This window comes from Phragmites australis, chromosome 3 (genome assembly GCF_958298935.1).
Source record: "Phragmites australis chromosome 3, lpPhrAust1.1, whole genome shotgun sequence".
Classification (NCBI taxonomy): domain Eukaryota; kingdom Viridiplantae; phylum Streptophyta; class Magnoliopsida; order Poales; family Poaceae; genus Phragmites; species Phragmites australis.
Window position 1 is genome coordinate 39,617,107 of NC_084923.1, and position 21,975 is coordinate 39,639,081.

Sequence of the window (21,975 nt, forward strand, 5' to 3'; positions counted from 1 at the left end):
CAAATACAACATTCCTTGCTCTGGTTTCTAAAGTAAGCAGTGAATCACATTTAGATAAAAATAAATGGCTGTAATTAGGGGTTTGTCTATTTTCAATTAAGACAACATGTCGATTAACTAAAACTTTAATTTAGCTACTAATTTCCCTCACAGAGAAAACAATTACGAGCCTTAATCTACTGCCTGCCTTTTTAGTTTGAACTGAAACTGAGAGAGTACAAGACAGAATTTCAGTCGAAAAATAAACGACCTGACAAATCATATTGGTCCTAATTGCACCAGATAAGAATCGATTCCATGGCAATCCATCATGCACAGCTCATCGAGTTCCTTGACGGCTTGACCCACTGGAGCATCATTCCCGGGCCCACCTGGCAGCAACAGGCCGCATGTATCCGTACAAATTCAAGCCAGTCTCTGGGGCACCATCAATACCTTATCCTTGCACACACACGTGTTTCATATTTTGAGCAAGATAAAAGGTTTCACAAAAAGATCCAAATTTGAAAATGACTTGCATGCTTCAACTCCTGTTGCAAATATAAAAAGGAACACAACAACTGGTCCTCAACTCTACCCGACCCCAGTAACATAAAGCTCGAAGCATCCACTTATAAAAAGCTGAAGATTCTCTTGCAATCCATTTCCCATCTTTTTCTTCTTTTTTGGGTTAAACAGCCTGCACGGTATATGACTGGAACATAGGTAATCATTACAGGCTATTTTTTTAACAGAATGGTTCTTGAATCATAATATTCTACACGTATTATGTATTTCATCTTTACAGGATTCTTTACCCCTATATCCCCCACCACCTAAATTTACATTATATTTCATGTTATACCTCCACTTCTGTACCCAATTGCAACTACAGCTACAATTTCCATGCTTTACAGGGCATGTTATTCTGGCACTACAAATTACAAATGTACTTCCCTCCAATCTTTTCCCATGGTTTTGGTGTGTGAGCATTCAGGCCACAAAATCATGCATTAGAGGCGACGGTTCCTGGAGGCTGTCCCCAGGTGGGAGACCCGGGTTCGATCCCGGGCTCCCACCTCCGGAGGCACCCCTCGGCTATTTGTGGCTTAGGAATGTGGACCTCCTTTGAGAAAAAAAAAAATAGAGGCGACGGTTCGAATCGCTGCCGTTGATCTATTTGGTTTGTCGACTCATAGTCTGAAGACGCAGAGGTAACATTGAGAGGAGCTGTGCCATTGTAAATGCCTTCGTCTCCAACCCCGGCGAAGCCCGGTTGAGTGTTTGGGACCGAAAGGCTGTTCTCAGTGTGCTGTAAACCAAGCGTCAACGGCACATTGTTGTTTCCGTACCTCCCAAGCTCCGCCAAGTGGTAAGCCATGAACCGCGCGCTGTCATCCGAGTGATGGGCAACGGCATCATGGAGGAGGCCGCCATCCGTTTCCCCCAGTCTTTGGTCCTTCAGCATAAGGTTCATGAAAGCTGTCGCCTGGGTTTGCCACATTGTGAAAGCTGGGTTGTGCTCCACTGAGACTCATCATCCCAATGTTGGCCCTTGATTCACCCAGCTGGCTAGTTTGGCAAGCCTGACTGATAGAGCTTTTCAGATCTTCCTTTCCATCAGAAGATGGCACCTTACCCTTGCTTCGTGACGCATTGTCCGAGGAGCAGTTTGAGTCCAACTCTGCCTCACCAATCTCTTCTTTGTACATGCCTTCGATCATTGGCTTCCAGAGACGGACACGAGCATTAATGAACCAATTTGAGATCTATATAAAAAAAGAAAGAACATTGATGTGTTTCAGTAAATGATATTTTCCACGATTCGATTCAGAGCACAAACTACTACAAAAAAACAGGAGGCCATCAGATTGTTTGTACTCGTTCAAAGCCAACGATTCAACAGAATAAAGCAATTGCAAAGTCTACTAAAAAGTTGTTTATTGGTGGAACAGAAATTAAGATGCCCTATTTGCAGATTCTGGACAAAAGGCTGGTTGAAAATTTTAAGGCTTAAATTACATAGGCAGATAAGCAGCAGCACTGCACCATGATAGATTTTTTTACTGCGCAATCATACACAGTTATTCACAAACTTGCATTTGTCGTTCCAACTCATGCGTATAGCATTTCATAATATTAAGTCGTGGCAAATTGGCAATGACTTGAAGAAAATATCAATGTGGTAAATAAAAAATATATCTTAAGTGAACAAAAATACCTGACTTCTTGTTAACCCTGTTTGTCTCGCTAACATTAGCTTTTCAGAATCTTTTGGATACCTAAAAGAGTGGCAGAGTGTCATGGGAACAAAGCAAAAAGGGGTGAGTTGAAACATTTATATAAATTAAACAACTTACGGGTGAAGGAAGTGTTCAAAAAGCCAAGCACGGAGAATCGAGACTGAATTTTCAGGCAGCCCCCTCTGTGGCCTCCAGGCATTCTGCTGTAACATACCATACTGTTGGAAATCTCGCTGTTGCCTTAATTGCTGATCGATATAACGAAGGCGAGTTAATTTGCCCTCCTTGCCAGACGTATTGTCCTCCTCTCCAAGTTTCTTCCGGATAACACCGATTTGATCACTGATAGCATCCTTCAGACATCGGAAATGCCGTGAGATTGTCTGAAGGGCAACTGCAGTATAAGGCTTGGCAGCTACAGACCCAACAACCATATCAAAAGATGAGACTACAAGTTGCATTTGATGATAATAGTGCTTGTACTTTCGGTCCACCTGAAAAATATTAGATCGATCTTAAAATAATTGAGATATACTGCATCAAAGAAACAATAAAAATGCACCTAGCTTGTCCAGTAAACTAGCTGTTGGGAGATATCAAGGTGGTTAGTCTTGGGCCCAAGCGATTCATACATGGTCGATGCATACATGATAAATACGTCTTGGTGCAGCAAACCGTGAAGCTTCTACATCACTAGAAAGAACCTCGACTCCTCCACAAGCTTGATATTTCCAAGGTATTTGATTCCATATCATGGCCATTCCTATTGGAGGTTCTGGCACATTTGGATTTTGGGCATTCCTAGTGCAACATTCTTTGCAAACTACTTTCAACGGCAACCACTAAGGTTCTCCTAAATGGAGAGCTAGGGGAGGTGATTAAGCATCGTCGGGGGTTGCGCCAAGGAGACCCATTGTCTCCCATGCTTTTCATCATTGTGATGGATATCTTGAACACATTAATTGGCAAGGCCTGTGAACTCGGTCTACTTCGACCTTTGGCTACAAGGGCACCGGCACACCGTGTGTCTTTATATGTGGATGATGTCGTCCTCTTTCTAAGACCTGCTCCTACAGAGATTGATCTCATCAACGAGATCCTTTCCCGCTTTGGTGATGCCGCGGGTTTGAGGACTAACCTGCAGAAATGCTCGGTTGTTCCCATCCGATGCAGCAAGACAAAGCTTGAAGTGGTACAAACATCTATCACATGTGATGTGGCAAGCTTCCCTTGCGCCTATTTAGGCCTTCCAATCTCAGACAAGAAGCTGGCCAAAGCTGAGCTATTACCGCTGATTGATAAGGTGGCAGAAAGATACCGGGTTGAAAGGCCGCACTGATGAATAAAGCAAGTCGGATGATCTTAGTAAAAATAGTTCTCACGGCAATACCCATCTACCAGTTGATCGCTATGGATCTACCCAAATGGGCCATCCATGAGATTGACAAGAGGCGCTGGACATTTCTATGGAAAGGTTGTGAACAAGTGAACGGAGGTAACTGCCTAGTAGCTTAGGAGAAAGTTTGCAAGACACTTGAGCTTGGAGGACTTGGAATACATAATCTGGAATTAATGGGTTGGGCACTAAGGATGAGTTGGCTTTGGCTGCAAAAAACACATCCTGATCGTTCCTAGGCAGGAGTCCAAATACCATCCCATAAAAATAATGCAACAATGTTTGCCTTCTCAGTCACTACACAAGTTGGCAATGGAGTTAACACTTTCTTTTGGACAGATAGGTGGCTCCATGGTCGGTCATTAACTGAGCTAGCGCCATCACTGGTGGCCACGGTGCCAAGAAAAGCACTCCGACAATGGACGGTAGCTCAAGCTCTACACGAGCGCAATTGGGTGTGTGACATTTAGGGAGCTCTAATTGTTAAGGTAATAGTTGAGTACCTGCAATTATGGGACACTCTTGAGGAGTTTGAGCTGCGGCCTAAGGAACATGATCAACATCTTTGGGTTCATTCGGCTATTGGCCAATTCTCTTCCAAATCAGCATACAAGGCTTACTTCTCAGGAGCAGTAGGTTTTGAACCTTGGAAGCGATTATGACGATCATGGGCTCCATTGTGCTGCAAATTTTTTCTATGGCTTGAAATCAAGAACCGCTGTTGGACTGTAGACCGTCTTGCTTGTCGTGGTTTGCCTCATCCAGAGAGTTGTCCCTTGCATGATCAAGATGATGAATCAGTTCAACACATTCTAACAAACTGCATATTTGCAAGGGAGGTTTGGTTCCAACTTTTCAACCGGATTGTCCTCCAATAGCTTACTCCAGGGCAGGCCGACACTATCTTTGTAGCATGGTGGAGAAAGGCGTTGCGGAGGGTGATCAAATAATATCGCAAAGGTTTCAACTCCCTGGTTATCTTGGGGGCATGGTGGATTTGGAAGCATCGCATTGCATGTGTAATGGGGCTTCCCAAGGGTCTAAGAGGTGCTACGTGAGGTCTCAAGCGAAGCTCGCCTATGGTGCTTAGCTAGGGCCAAGGGTCTTAGTGCCCTTTGGCCGAGTTAGGATAGATCTTCTTAGTGGTCGTGTTCATATCTTTCAGTGATGCGTATGTGACTTCTTGATTAGTGTGAGTGGGGTGTAAGTTCCCTCCGTTAGGAGGGTTTGTAACCAGACCGTTCCTCTTCTCTTTTAATACAAAGATAGGCAGCTCTCCTGCATGTTTGAGAAAAAAAGTAAACTAACTGTTCCTCTTATCGATGTCATGTGGCATTCGGCCACAGGGTGGTGCTGATGGCGGTGCTCTTGGTGTTGTGGCCAGTGGAGGTTTAGGCGGTGATGGTGGCTCTGCTGGCGGCTTCGATGGAAGAGGTGGAGTCCGTGGCAGTGGAGGCAGATCGCGGCCTCCCTAGTTTTCCTTCCCCCGTGCATGTGGACGTCAATGGTGCAGGTCGGGCGGAGAACAGGAACGACGGTAGAGATCATGGTGGGGATGCTGATAGCAATAACTCAGCACCGGCAAATCAGCAGCCTGCCAATGCAGAGGATCAATCTCATGCACTAGTCACTGTGAATCAGGGAAAAAAAAAAGGCTCATGGAGAAGGGTGAAGGATCGGGAGGAGACAAGGGCAAGAAGAAGTTAGTCCTGTGCTGCACTATTTGTGAGGAGGAGCACTTTACTCCTCAATGCTTGCTGCTCCGTGCTCAAAAGCCAGCAGTGACCTTTTGTGGTTTTGCTAATGACGGCATGGGTTTCATCTAAATCCCATATAAGAGCTCCGCTAAACCACAAAAGAAAGATGAGGCGACGACACTCATCTGAATCAAGCAAGGCAAGGTGTCAGGTGAGCTTCTTAAGGTAGAGATGACCCGTCTTATTCTGGTGAAGTAGCCGTGGACAGTTCAAGAACACAGGAAGGATGCATATATCGTTCCTTTCCCGTGTCAAGTTGAGTTACAGCGTATGGTAGCAATTAAGAAGATCAAGACCTGCAATGAGGAAGGGGTGATGTTTTTTTGAAGAATGGAACTAGAAGATTGAGCTACATCAGTATCTGCAGTATGTCTGGGTCAATGTGCATGGTGTCCCTTATGAAATAAGGTCTTTCTTGCCGTTGTGGGTTGTGGGCACTATTCTTGGTGCCACTCAAAAAGTGGACATGGGATACCTAAGAAAGACTGGGTCGTTCGGATGTGTGTGGCAGTGACTGATGCTAACCAAATCCCAGAAGCTACCGACATCGTTGTAGATGATGGGATATACGAAATATTCTTTAAGGTAGAGGAGGTGCTACCTCTTAACAAGTTGGGCATTGACAATGTCACTGATGAGGGTGATGGTTTCGATCATGACAATGAGACCGACACTATAAGAGATGGAGAGGGAAAAGATGCGGCAGATCGTGACAATAAGCTATCAAAAAGCGATGGTGATCAAGGGAGCACCTCAAATGTTTCTGCTGCAACTAATGATGCCATGCAGGAATCTATGGAGGGGGAGGATACTTTTCAACTTGGTGATGAGGGCTTGGAAAGCATAAAGGCTGACACCTTCCTGGTTAAAGAGTTTGTTGCTGATTTTCAATCCAATGATGCCTTGGCACTCTGCGGAGCAATTCTCTGATTTTCAGTCCAAACGGTGCCATGTTCTGTCACCTTCTTTGGGCATCTCATTGGTTGTTGCTAGTGCGCGACTAGGAGATGGACTACCGGCCATTCACCGGTCTGGGTCGAAGCATTCATTGGTGGACGACCTGGGTCCTGTGGTGCTCTAGCCTATGGATGTTCTGGCAGCTGTTCGAGATTGATCTAAGAATTTACAGGGCACCGTTTGGCCGGTCCTTTCCATGGGTGACTGCGGTGGGAGCCTTGGCGCGGGACTGTCTGCTGCCCACTGCCCTCTGTTGTCTCTGAAGGATGTTATGGCCTATGAATCTTGGCCGGAGGCATGCTGGCCTATCGATGTGTTGGTGGAGCTGCAGAAGTATGCGTCGTTTCGGCCGGCACTCGATATCACAATGCCTGTGGTCAACAAAGCTCAGGAGCCTGAGGTCCTCCACAACCATTATCCGCATGTGAACCTGGTCGTGGAGGAGATGAGCCTAGGCGGGGGTGTCAATTTGAGCAATGCGGCTCAGACAGTCCCTGACTTGGCTGCTTCTCAGGCGGATGGTGCGCTGGTAGCGGCAAAGAAACTTCTCCTTGCAGCATCAAAGACCTCGTCGAATTTTGATGAACCTACAATCCAAGTGGCTCTGACGTTGCTGCAGGAAGTTATACACATTAGTGTGGACGTGAGAGAGCAGGATGAGAGTAATAAGAAGGCTGATTACTCAACTCCGATCAAGTTGGCCAATGAGGTTTCACGGGTTTTCCATGGGCTCCCTCGACATGTTCTGCAAGCTCTGTCCAAAGAAAATGGGATCCGGGCCAACATGTCAAATATTGCAATGGTGGAAGCTCTTCAATCTCTTGATACAGATGTTGAAGGGGAAGAGAGGAGGACAGATTAGTGTCACTTCTGAAGGGACTAATATCACCTCAGTCCTTGGGGGTGGCACAATGGAAAGGCAGATAAGCGGGAGGTCAGAGTCTCATGGAGATGGAAATATAATGGAAAAGGCGATGAACTTGGCTGCTAAAAGGAACTTGGATGAAGGTACGCCTAATAACTCCTTTGTTTCTACGTCTTTGGACATTATTAGCTCCAACATGACAAACATAGGTGTTTCTATGGGTAGGAATAATAGTGAGATTTTAAACTTTGTTATTTCTATTAGGAATATTGAAGTAGATCACCTTACTGTTGATGCTAAAAAATCTAATACTAGTGGAAATAAACAAAGTGCTCAGAATCTTCCTCATGACAATATGATTGAGGACGAGGATGAGATGGATGGACTTGATGCACACCTTAGTCACGTATGCCGTGATTTAACTGAGATCCTCAATGACGAGGGTTCAGATCAAATATGCTATGATCTAAACGTGGTGCCAAGGAAGAAAAAATCCAATTCTGCAAAAAACAAGGGCAAGATAAACCGCCCAAAAATACCAAAAACCCCATCAAAAATTTTTCTTTAATGAAAGGTATCTTCTGGAATAACAGAGGTCTGGGAGACTTGGCTAAATATAACTTCCTTTTGGATACAGTAAAAGAACAACAACTAGATTTTCTTGCCATTATGGAGACAGGTAGAAGTGATTTTCATGCTTCAACTCTCAGACACCTTTGTGGTGGGCTTGAGTACCTGTGGCATTTTATGCTCCAAGAGGTATATCTGATGGTATTTTAGTTGGAGTTAATGCGATAATATTTGACATTGGCTCGATTGTGGAATGTGACTTTTACAAAAAGTTCCTTCTAAAGAATAAAGAAGATGGTTTCATATGGGTTCTATTGGCGGTCTATGGTCCGGCTCAAAATGATTTTAAGTCTGTTTTTCTAACAGAAATGGCTCACGTTTGTAGTGTTGAAACCCACCCAATACTAGTCGGTGGAGATTTTAACATTATGCAGAAACCGAAGGACAAGAATAATGATAATTTTGATCCACGTTGGTCTCATTTATTTAATGTTGTGATTGAAACAGTGGATCTACAGGAGATTGAAATGACTGACGCCAATATACATGGGCACATGATCTTGATCCTCCGACTTTTGAAAAACTAGATAGGATACTTATGAGTACAGAATGGGAGGCCAAATATCTAAAGGTCTTAGTTGAGGCGCTAGATAGGGCAAGATCATACCATACTCCATTATTCCTCAATACAGGTGCACTCTTCCATTACAGAAAACAACCTCCTTTCAAATTTGAACTGGGATGGTTAATTCGAGATGGTTTCTTTGACATAGTTGCTAATATTTGGCAAAGTGAACATCAGGGAACCAATGCCATCGAAAAATGGCAAAACAAAATCAGATCCCTTAGACAATATTTGAAGGGTTGGGCTAAGCATATCGCTGGAATTTTAAAGAAAGAAAAGAAATAGTTGGCTAATAAAATAGATGAGCTCGACAAAAAGGCGAAAATAAATCCACTAACACCTAATGAGATGGCCTTTAAGCATTACTTCAATGAGAGGCTTGCACATTTACTGTGAGAAGAAGAGCTAAAATAGTACCAGCGTTCCAAGGTGAAAGAGCTACTAGAGAGTGATAATAATACTAAATACTTCCAACTAGTAGCTAACAGTAAACACCGAAAGTAGCGAATATACATATTAGAAAATGAGAACGGCAACTATATTAGGGAAGCTGATCTCAAAAAGTATATCACGAAATATTACAATGGGTTATTTGGCAAGCGGGAGCATAATAATTTTGCAATGCACGAGTCATGTATAAATGATATACCCCAAGTGATGAAGAAAATGAAATCCTTACAGCACCCTTTAATGAAGATGAGGTGATGTGATTTTTCAGATGAAGCACAATAAAGCTCTAGGCCAGACGGCTTTCTTGCTAAATTTTATCATGTTTTTCGGGAATTGATCAAAGGTGACCTTATGGCTTTGTTCTCTTATTTCCACCAGGGACAACTGGCCATATATAGCCTTAATTTTGGGGCCATAACACTTGTGCCAAAAATTCAAGAGGCTTTGAAGATTCAACAGTACCGTCCTAGATGTTTGTTAAATGTCAGCTTTAAGATATTCAACAAAGTGGACACTAACAGGATTGGTACTATTGTGCAAAAGATAATAAAACCTACACAAGCCGTCTTCATACCAAGACGAAACATTATGGAGGGTGTAATAATCTTGCATGAAACCATCCATGAATTACATAGGAAGAAACAGGATAACGTGATATTGAAACTTGATTTGAGAAGGCCTATGATAAAGTGAAATGACCCTTTCTTCAACAAACTCTGCAAATGAAAGGATTCTACACACAATGGTGTAGTGCATCCAAAATTTTGTGTCGGGAGGACACGTAGGAATTAAGGTCAATGATGAGGTTGGCCCCTATTTTCAAACGCACAAAGGTTTAAAGCAGGATGACCCCCTATCACCCATCATTTTTAATATTATAGCAGATATGCTTGCAATATTAATATCAAGAGCCAAAGGGGATGGACAAATAACAGGTTTAGTCCCACATTTAGTGGATGATAGTCTGTCTATGCTGCAATATGCGGTTGACACCATCATTTTCATGGACCATAATTTGGAACAGACGAAGAATATGAAACTCATCCTATATATGTTTGAGCAGCTCTCGGGGTTGAAATAAAATTCCACAAAAGTAAAATGTTCTGCTATGGTGGGGCAAGGGATTGCGAAGACCAATATACACATTTATTTATGTGTAATACTAATACATACCCTTTTAAATACTTTGGGTTCCAATGCATCACCGAAAATTAAGAAACAGTGATTGGAAGGGGGCTTTAAATAGATTCGAATGGAAGTTGAGCAGTTGGAAAGGAAAGATGATGTCAGTTGGAGGTCGATTACTGCTTCTTAATTCAGTACTCTGTAGTCTTCTAATTTTCATGATGGCTTTCTTTGAGATCCCACAGGGGGTCCTTAAAAGGCTAGATTATCTACGATCCAACTGGCAAGGAGACAATGACAAGAAAAAATATAGACTAGCACGTTAGGATATTCTTTGCCAACCCAAGGACCAAGGGGCTTAGGAATTACCAAACTTTCGATCAAGAGTATCTGTCTCCTAAGCAAATGGCTTTTTAAGCCACTTAATGAGGATGAGGTTTGGCAACAACTACTCAAGAATAAGTATCTTGTCTCCAAAGCGCTCACACAAGTCCAAGGACAACCAGGAGATTCACATTCTAGACTGGTCTTATGAAAATTAAAGATGAATTCCTCAAATAGGGATTTTTCAAGTACAGAATGGGAAGCAAACTCGCTTCTGGAATGATATTTGGCTGGGTAAATGCCCGCTAAGCCAACTTTATCCCTTGTTGTACTAGGTAGTGAGACATAAACATGCCACATTAGCAGAAGTAATGAGAAGCATACCTCTTAATTTATCCTTCCGTCGATGGATCACTGGGAACAAACTGATTGAATGGCAACAGTTGACATTGCAACTTGTTTATATCCAACTCTCTAATGATAGAGACATTTACAATTGGGATCTGAATGGGAAAGGACAATTTACTATCCAGTCGATGTACAAACAATTTTTTTATAGTACATAGGTCGTATGTGATTTTGACCAAAGATAGCCTTAAGTGCGCTTTTTGTAATTATAATGAATCTATCCATCACCTCTTTTCTTAATGTTCTTTATCTAAGACTATGTGGTATATAATCAGAATAGCCCTAGGGATTAAGAAACCGAGGAACATGTCACATATGATCAATACTTGGTTACGTGAGATAGGAGCTAAGAAAAAGATAAGAATCTTAGTTGGGATATCAGCTATGTTTTGAGCAATTTGGCTCTGTCGTAATGATATAGTGTTTCATAGAAAAACAATTATGTCATTCTTGCAGACGTTTTTCAGAGGAACTTACTAGCTAAAGTTCTAGAGGCTATTTCACGGGGAGGATCAGAGGAAAGAGTTTATATCGGTTTGTCATATCCTGGAGGTGGAGGCAATAGAGCTCTTCGCCAAGCACGGATCGTCATGTAGTTATAAATTGCAAGCTTCGTGACTTTATAATTTTATTTCGTTTCCTCACTGTATGATGTTGGCTACTTATGCCGAAAATTGTAATAATCAAATGTAGGCTGTATGCATCTAAGGATGAAAAAGCCGGATGTTTATCCATTTTCTAAAAAAAGAAATATTTTTAAGCTCTTGCACCCATCTGGCATTTTGATAGGGCAAAGGTGACTTTCTTCTGCGTTTGGTGGTGATCTAGTTGATCCTGAACAATAATTTGATGTATACAGCAGCTCCTATTCCGAAATATGCCCAGTGCTAGTTTGGAGGACCTGGAGCTCAAAACTTGACCATCTATACATTCAAGCCTAGTTAGATGGGTATGACTATAGGCAGCTTGGCTTTATTAAGAAGGCTAGACCCACCTAGAATAACTTTCTTCGACCCATCTCTCCCAGCGTTTCCATGAACCCAACTTGAGAAGCTCTTGTTAGAAGCTGAACCATTGCGAATGACCTCTGGATCAGGAACCAACTATTTTACGCGTTTATCAAACTTTATGTTGGAATATCAAAAAGATAAGTTTTCTAATTTGCTCATATTTAGGATATTGTAAGCAAAACTAATCTTTGTGAACATGTCTCTTAATCGTCATGTGGATTACCTCTACACTCAACAGCATTTAGTCAAGTAAAGCCATATCATTATGGGACTTAAGTTTGATTTTAACGATAATGTATAAGTGCAATAGACTCACGCACCTCATCCAACATCGCCATTAGTTTTGCCATGTTATTCCGGAGCTCTTGCTTCTCAGCAGTTGAAAGCTCAGCTGCCGCATTGGCACCAGACTCTTCAGAATGGGAAGGTACTCCCTCACTTTTCGTTCCCCCATCTGCTTTTCCTGCTTCAGCATGGCCTCTCTCTGCTTTCTGCTTTACACTCTTCCAAACACTGACAATCTCATCAAGCAACTCTCGAGCTGCCTTCAGATACCTAGAATTCCGGATTGCCCGTGAGGCCTCAGACTGCATATTCTTCATTCTGTTGTCATCACCCTGGTAAGAATGTGGCGTCAGTAAGTCTGGCTTTGCAGACCAGTAAGGATAGGATGGTCCCAAGATTTGCGTGTTGAGGCTCAGAGACAACCCTTGGCCAGGTGCTGATGCAACACTCGTTGAATTATGGTTGTTCAACATGCCAAACTCGAGTTGCGCAGTGCTGTGGGAATCATTGTGGACGAGATCACTGCCACCGCTGTGTCCTCCGTCCATCAAATGCATTAACATCTCATTTCTCATATCTTTCAGAGGACCAAAAAAGAGTTGCTCTGTAAGCGAATTGACCATGGTAGCTTCCTTTGATGATGAATCGTGTGAGATTGCTGAAGGATGACCAGACAGCTCCATGAAATTCTGCTGAGGCTGGATAATGCCGCTGAACTCCGTATATGGTCCAGAAGATGCATTGCTGGGATAAAGTAAGTTTCCTAGGGATGATGCCACAGGATATGATGCATTGCCTGACTCTGTTGAGTACATGGTTTGTGAATCTCTTTCACTGCCAGGGCTCGAGTAATACGTAGCCATATCCCAGCTTTGACTATTCACTGCCAGGCATAAATATGCAGAGAGGAGCAACTACAGAGTTCTCCAGACCAAATTTCTTGCTGACTTTCCTGCAATGGGGGAAATGGAAACAGTTAAAAAAACCGAACACTTAGAACAAAGTCAGGAACCATTCTGCACTGAGATAATAGTATACCACATGGAGGAACAAAATTCATGCAAACTAAATCATAGCATAGTTACCAGATGTTTATTTTTAGGAAAGGAAAAAAAAAACTGGCTCTGTTACTTCTACAGGGATAAAAGATGCACACAAAGGCAAATCACGAGTGTGAGGCCCAGGAGGCCAGGACCACAGACCGTCAGTTTTGGCAGCAGTTACAATTGCTTTGTTCTTTTCTTTTACAATTTTGGAAAAGAAACAGACAATATGCTCAATAAATAGGAGAATATAACGTGGCTAGGTAAGAAGCTGGTTTGCAACCAAAAGGTACAGGTGGTCCTTCATCTATGACATTAGCTAAGTTCTTGGCTTTTTGCTCCTTCCTTACCAAGATGTTGAGAATGTGATTGTAAATTCCTTCTGTTTCACCAAAACAATACAGCCATTCAAGGCACCCAACCAGATAATCGATTCCATATCACGCATGCAATTACAACAGTGTAAATAATCTTGACTTCCGGGGGAAAAACTATGAAAAGGATATGCTTGTAAATAATCAATACCTTTTTCAAGCAATTAATTGATGGCTGAAGCGTGCGCAAGCCTCATCCGAGCTCCTTCACCAGCTCAGCACCCCGAAAGAATGCATACTGCTTCAGAATCACTCTGAAAGAAGATATGAAATAGCATGAGATATCTAGCTCGAATTACCTAGAAGAGACAAGGACAAGGATGCTTCACTGCTCATTTGCAGCTGTAATTTCACTATTTTTAATGATATGAAAGAGGTGGAACCAGGAGAAGTGTCCTAGGCAAAACTTAGTTGTCACACAATAAAAATAAGAGGCGCACTTCAATTCCGATGAGAAGAGCTAAGAATTCTATTGCACAAATAATATAAGAGGGTAATCGAACTCAAGAACCACCTCCGGAGATGATATAAGAAAAAATGATTGAAAAAACGAAGCAGTGCTTTAAGAGCATGTCTTTCATGCAGGCATCCAAGAGGGGAAAAAAGAGAGATGAAATTCAAGAATCAGCAACAAATCCAAAAGGGCTCCACTGCAACCAAGCTCAATTCTGTCATCCCCAAAAAGTCACCTCTACCGGTAGCTGACGAATCAACTAGAAATTCAGAACTGTGCAATATCAAGCGATATTAATCCAGGTACCAAGAACCACCAAGAAACCCAGAATTAAGTGATATTAATCCAGCTGCCAGAAACCCCATACCTTCACTTCCTCAAGAAAGCCAAATCCAACACAATCACAAGAATTCCAACCCGCTAAATTTACCAGATGAAGCTCCCACAGCTACAGATCCCCAAGATACCTAAAGAACCTAGGGACACCAAGAAACCTCACAATTCAGAGAGAACCACAGCCCTCGAGAACCAAGAAAACCCTGTGCTCTAGCACAACCACCATACATAATTCAGAGAGACCAACCAATGATTGGGGTCATAACAGCACCATGGGAAACTAAAGAATTGGTTGCACCCACCAAAACCAGATAACACAATTCCAGAAGCAGAGAAGAGCAAGAACTAATCCACCAGGGCAAACCAAATCATATATCCAGGGAACATGCACCAATATAATTTCTGCTGCTGCTGCTGCTGCAACCAACAGGCAGGAGCCAATGATGCAGAGGAGATAAAGTAATAGGAAAAAGGAGGGAGACCTGAGGGTGTGCTCCTCATGGGGGGGGGGGGGGAGGGGAGGGCAAGAAGGCAGGGATTGTTGTCACCAGACCGAACCTCTTGGGAGGAAGGAAGGTGAGGCGAGGAGCCGAGAGGAGAGAAGAGAGGAGAAAGAAAACGAACCCCTCGCTCCCTCCCAGTATGGGGACAAAATCAGATCCCAGGATAACAATAAAAAAGGAAAAGAGAGAGAAAAAAAAAAGAGAGAGCCGGTCCTGTCACACTACCACCCCTTCTCCCTTCCTCTTTCTGCCCCCAGAATAAAAAAACTACACCGCTCACTAACAGCAACAAACAAAAACATTCAAACGTCGGTTGATCATAATAGAAGTGCGATACGTCCATTGCTAGCGGAATTTAAGGCTTTATAAATCTCTTTAGTAGATGTATGTAAGTATATGTTGTAAATTTAACGTGCTTTTTAAGATGTGTATGACGTGTATTTAGATACTACAATTTATACATAGTATTAAGATTTAAAAAAACATTCAATATTAAATAATTTGAGAGCCTGATAGAGAAACTACTTTCTCCTCTCCATCTTTATCATTGTAGCTGGTGGTGGTAGGTGATTATTATTGTTGAGGATGAGGAGAGGATTATTGGGTGGGGTGAGGGTTTGAGGGGTTTAAACCAACTCAACTCAACTTGGCCGCTCAGCTGGTTGGAGGGACCTGGCGGTGTGTCCACTACAACCTCCAGTTGCTTCTTTCTTCACGATAACGTGTAGTGATATGGGGCATTCTTATTTGCCATACACATTGTCTGAACATATCAAAGTTTGTGGTGTACCAACTTATCTTTTTGCTAGCTCTTGGGTACATCACCTTCAACTATATTAAGTTAATGCCCTCCAAAGCATATCATCCGGTAAGGCTCAAAATTATCAAATGCCTCAAACATATCAATATAGAAAGAAAAAAAGAGGCATCTAGAGGTGAAGAAGAAGTAGGTAGTTTACTATTAAGAAGAAAATTGGCATCTAAATTTGAGGCAAAGTATCACTCTAAATTGAATGGTGTGTTGTACAACCCATTCCTACCAACTGAACTAGGCTTGAGTTCCTAGCATTTCAAATCAGAGAAGCGACATACACAAATTGTAGCCTTGTGTGTTCATACTCTGCAATATGCACTCAGCTTATCCATTGCTTGGCTCTCTATTTGATCACCAGACAAGCCACCATGTAAACGTGAGTCTGTTTCTGTACCTTGAATCAGCAGTACTTCAAGTCTTTGACACTTCGCCAAAGTGCAGTTTGACAATTTCACACCCTGCACGAAATCCTGAGCCACTGAAATAAGATCATTTCTAACCATATTTTTTTTATTTCGTTACTTTCTCGATTCTCTTTCCCGTTCCTATTCCCTTTATTTTCTCTCATCTCCAACAGCTTCCCTTCGAGCGGAATCGTGAAGGAAAAAGAAAGAGAATCTCGTTCTGAAAGTAATGACTTTGAGAATTCTTTTGTGACAGGAATCGTAAAAGAAAATCATTGGAATACTGAAAAGAAAAAAAATCCCTTCACAACGAGATTTTTATCACCGTAGAAAAAGTTGGCCGTGACCTTCTTCCCCAATTGGACCATGGGGAAATTGGCTTCTATTGTTCTTAGTTTCGACTCGTAGTCTTCGACCACTTTTCTTCTTCTTCCCGAGGGTTGCTTGCTTTCATTCAGGTAGCTATTGCTGAGAAATGGACGAAAAAAAGGTATGCTGCTGCTTTCTCGTCAGGGTCAAGAAGAGGACCGGATGGTTGACGCCAGCGCGATGATTCCATTGTGCTGTGCGTGTGCTTGAGAAAGGACTTTGTAGGTTCACAAGTAGAGAGGCAAGTGAAGTACGCCCCGTTTGAAATGCGAGAGTTTTCTACCGAATCGAATCGTTTCATATCAAGTTCTCTATACATTATGAAAGAGCAAATAAAATTCCCAATAGATACCTGTAATACTCCAAACAGGTTTTACATGGTGGCTGCGGCTATGAGGGGCAAACTGAGAAATTGGGTAAGTTATGAATTTCTCGAGAGAGAATAAAAGTCGGTCAGTGGTAAAAAAAAAGATCCAGAAGAATGCTATCTTGCACACACAACCAAGAGAAAGTTTGTGTTATTCCGAGGATAGACTAGTGGTAGTATTTTGCAAGAGGTCTAAAATCAAAAGTACTACCTTCGTTCTTTTTTACTTATTATTTAGGACATCGACATAATCTCCAATAAATATATTTAATTATTACTTTTGACAACTACCTCTTGATAAAAGTTGATAAAAATTAGATGATTTTAAAGTATTTTTCATGACAAAATGATTACTATCATTTTTATGTGTCAAATACTAATAGTTTTGTATATATTAATAGTCAAAGTTTCTAAAGTTTAACTGCACGTATTTTAGGACGACATATATTTCAGAACGGATGGAGTATATAAGGTCACCATCGGCTCATGGCCATCTAAAACGCACATGCGACCTACGTTTTACGACATGCCTATTACGCAGTGCTGGACCTAATGGCAAGACAGAGGGGCGACCGCCCCTCCACCCCGCCCACCTCCCAGCCCATGAACATATACATAGTACATGAATACAATATTTGTTACCTAACCACTAGTCAAAATTTAGCAAAAATGTTACTTTAGAGAAGGTCTCTGGTCCAGAATGTTGATTTGAAAAGTCTAGACCCTAAATCACGTTACTTCACTTCTTTTTGTTCTCATTCTTTCCATTGCTGTCTCACGAAGTCTGAAGCTGTCTCATATTCTCATTCCCCTTCTCTCCTCAAACGAAGGCAACCTTGCCTGTTGGGTCAGCCTTTGCCATCGTTAATGGAAGACAAAAGCTTAATCTCAAGGACTTTAACTTAATCCGCCTCTAATAGTCTAATTTCATCCATTTGCAGTAATTCTATAAAAATAACTCTATAACCGATTTATATGGGGTACATTACATGTTCTTGTTTTTTCTTCTCTCCTATCCTAGAATTATTTCCTCCGACCAATTAACATTTATGAACAACTAGATTGCATGTAATTCCTGGATTTGTGTTCTTGTGATGTATTAAGCATTACATATCATTTTGACCCAAAAAATTTATTGCCACTTGTATTTAAATATAGAGCCTTTAATTTTATCTCGCCCTAGGACCTCCAAAAGTGACCCTATTATTAAAAAAGTGTCTTACGGTCCCCGCCCCCGGTTACAGAAACCATTTATTCCTCTTCATCCAACAACAAACAAAAAATAGAAAAAGTTCAAATTGAAGAAAAGTGCACCAGCTGGGAGAGTGGGAGGGCAAAACGCTGGGTGCATCCATATCATGCTTATCTCTTTGCAGGCCTTAACTTCAAGGATTAATGGCGACAGGTCAACGGCTGTTGAGCATAAAAACAAAAACGGCGGCACTGCAATCGGCGCCAGTCACTACAACAGAATGGATTATCCGTGCCGCCCCATCAATACCGGTTATGTACAAACCGGCACTGATAAAGCATCAGTGCCGGCTCTTAATTTCCCACGCTCGATCGATGGTCGAGCCCGGATGAACTGATACTGATACTCAGTATCAGTGCTAGTTCTTGTTACAAACCGACACTGATACGTCAGTGCCGGCTGATAACTATGAGCCGGCACAGATACTGAGTATCAGTGCCGGTTCATATTATGAGCCGGCACTAATAAATCGAGTCTATATAAGGTGTCGTCCTCTTCCCCAGCTCTTCGCGCCAACCAAGTTGCTTCACCGTCGTCTCTTCGCGCCAACCGAGCACACGGTGAGCTTCGCGCCAACCAAGCACATGGTACCACTTTCATGTGCTGGGCTAGGTACCCTTGGGTACAAAAAGTATTTTAGAGCTTTAGATATTATTTTATTTTAGTTATATCAAAAATGCAAAATAGAATTAGTGTTCAATGGTTAAATCGGCAGAAAAACAGTTGATTAACATAATTTCTTGGTTAATCTTTTACTAACCCTTTACGTTTCATTAATTTCTATAGAAAGTAATTAAAAACAAATAAAATGGAAAAACATTGTTCTTAAGACTTCTCTAGATAGATTAAAACCTAGATCCAATTTTCTAGTAGTGATTTAATAAAAAGAATGTTAAAATCACCTCTAAATAGATTAAAACCTAGCTCAAATTTTCTAGTATTGAATTAGTAAAAAAAAGATTAACATATTGAATATGAATATTGTGCTGTAGGGATGGCAAATCCACTCGCTAGTCGCAAACGGATGCGGCAATATTTAGAAGGTGGGTCCTCCGACCGAGACCAAGTGCCGGAAGGTGATGGGCCATCTAACATGGAGCAATCAAGATGCGAGGTAATTCGATAAATTAGATTTGCGTTTTGAAATATTGCAGGTTTATCATTTCTTTGGTTTTTTATTGATTGATAAAACGTAATGATAATCATAAATTTGCAGATGGACCGGGCATGGATGTACAAGTCTGATCGTCGCGGCCAAGAGTTCTTTCATGGTGTGGATTCTTTTTTTAGGGCTGCCGCGGCGTACAGAAAGCCAAAAAAGAAGAGTGATGATCACTATATATGATGTCCCTGCGTTGATTGCAAGAATGAGAAGCAGTTCTCAGGCATAGAGCAGATCCGTGCACACTTGCTCCGCAGGGGTTTCAAGCCTGGCTATATCCGCTGGACCGCGCACGGTGAACATGAGGAGGTTGCGCATGAAGAGCAGCCCACAGTCGAGGAAGACAGAGGCAACGATATGATGGCTGATGAAGACATCGATATGTCGGCGTTCAAAGATACTTGTGTCGGCAACGATGATGACGACTTACACGAACTGTTGCGCAATGCGGAGGGAGACTTCACCAATGATAGGCAACACGAAAAGTTCGAGCACATGAAGGAGGACATTAGAACACCGGTGTTCCCAGGCTGTAAGGAAGAGCACAACAAGTTGCATGGTGTGCTGACATTGCTGCAAATGAAGTCTAGCAATGGTTGGTCTGATAAGGGCTTCAACGAGTTGTTACGATTCATGAGGGACTTGCTTCCAGAGAGCAACGAGTTGCCAAAAAACACGTACCACACTAAACAGATTATCTGTCCGTTGGGGTTGGAAGTCGAGAAAATACATGCATGTCAAAATGACTGCATGTTGTTTCGCAATGGGGATGCAGACTTGGAAGCATGTCGCGTTTGCGGTGTATCACGGTACAAGCGCAACGTTGACGATATCGATAGCGATGACGTTGGGGAGAAGAGGAAGGATAAAAGACCCCCCGCTAAGATGGTTTAGTATTTCCCTATAATCTCCCGTCTGAAGCGATTGTTTGCCAACAAAGTGAATGCCGAGTTGATGCGATGGCATGCCGAAGGGCGCAAGAAAGACGGAATGCTTAGACACCCTGTTGATGGAATGCAATGGAGGAACTTCGATACAGAATACCTTAATTTCTATTAAGTATGAAGCTTGAATTTTGTAGAAAAATGTAAAAACAATATCAGTGCCGGCTGTAGTTTACAGCCGGCACTGATAGTAGTATCAGCGCCGGCTATAAACCACAGCCGGCACTGATAATAGGACTATCAGTGCCGGCTGTGGTTTATAGCCGGCACTGATACTACTATCAGTGCCGGCTATAAACTACAGCCGGCACTGATACGGTATCCCTATATAACCAGGGACTTAGCCGCATCTCTCCATTCCTCCCTTTTGCGCGTGCCCTAGCTATCTCCCCAACGCCGTCGTCGCCGACCCCGCAGCCGATGCCTCCCTGCCGTCCCCGCCGTCCCCGGAGCCGACGCCTCCCCGCTCGCGCCGCCGCCGTCCCAGAGGAGGAGGAGGCCACCCGTGCCGCCGCCATCCCAAAGGAGGAGGAGGCCGCCCATGCCGTCGTCGCCCTACCGACGAGGAGGAGGACCGTCCGCGCACCGTCATCCCCTCCCCCAACGCCGCCGTCGTCCCCTCCCTAACGCCGCCGTCGACCTCTTCCCTAACGCCACCGTCGAGGTGAGCCATGGCTGTGATCCCCTCCAGCATGGAAGATTTCTTCAACAGCCGGCCAGCATGCCGATTTCGATGGCTATGCCAATTTTAGTATTTCGTTGTTGACGTGGCTGGTTAGCACTAATTGATGTTAGGGATTCAGATCATCGGATGTAAAATTACATAAGCTTTGAATCATTGACTGCATTTCGATCATTGTTGATCATTGTTGTTATGTGATTGGTTTTATTATTTTGTCAGTTGATTGCTGCCCTCTTCGGTGAGATAGGAATGTGGTTGATGTGTTATCAGTAATGGCTTAGAATTTTGTGTGTCAGTTCTAGATCTAAATGGCTTTAGCTGATCTGAATGTCAGTTCTATGAATGTAGTTGTGTGTCAGTTCTAGATCTAAATGGCTTGGAATTTTGTGTTATCAGTAATTGCTTGATGTGTTACCAGTAATGGCTTTAGTTGATTTATTTGGAATTTTGTGTGGAGTCATCAGTAATGGCGTTCTATGAAGTGATACATAGGTTTCCATTACTTGCAAGAAGTTAGGAGGTGATAGCAGTAGCATAGTCTCGAGGGTTGAGTCGGGAACATGTCGGCTTCATTTGATTTCAGATGATTCATTACCGGGTTATTTCGGTGAGAATTGAGCTATGTTTCACGGACTGAACATTATCACTTCACTATTTTTGTTTCCAGCATGATTTGTTGAGTTATCACTTGATAGCTTATGATACCTTATATTTCCATCAAGTTGTAGAAAAGGCTTGCCTGTTGTCGATTATATGCTTGTTAGGTGATCTGCTGATATGAGATGGTACTGTGTGAGATCACCTTTTCTTTCTGCTGGCTTGCTTGCTTTCAGGTTGCTAGCTGGTCTGCTGGCTTGCTTGCTTTCAGGTTGCGAGGTATATCAACTTTTCTTTTTGCTGATATGAGCATGTATTTGCATTTTCTTGGGTGATGGAGATGGACAAGAGGAGACTTAGAAGGAGACTCAGTTTGTGAGCTATATTATCAGTTCATATGAGCTATACCCAGTCTGTCGAACACTCTATCCAAACTGGTTAGCGAGTGTGGGGACTTGTATGCCCTCTGTGCGACGAACTTATTTTTTTTGCATGAGAACTACGACGATCTGGTTATCTGATTTTGATATGCTAGTTTCTGAAACTTCTCTTGTTCTTACATTCATATATATATATATATATATATATATATATATATATATATATATATATATATCTGGTGGTTATGAGAACTTGATCGTAGAGCAAACAGTCTCTTTTGCTGATCCTGTTGTCCTCTG

General features: G+C 42.4%; 1 pseudogene; it reads right to left on the reverse strand.

The window, feature by feature from the left end:
* Positions 1 to 691: 691 nt before the first annotated feature.
* Positions 692 to 14,419, reverse strand: LOC133913035 (BEL1-like homeodomain protein 6; annotated as a pseudogene).
* Between the last annotated feature and the right edge of the window lie 7,556 nt (positions 14,420 to 21,975).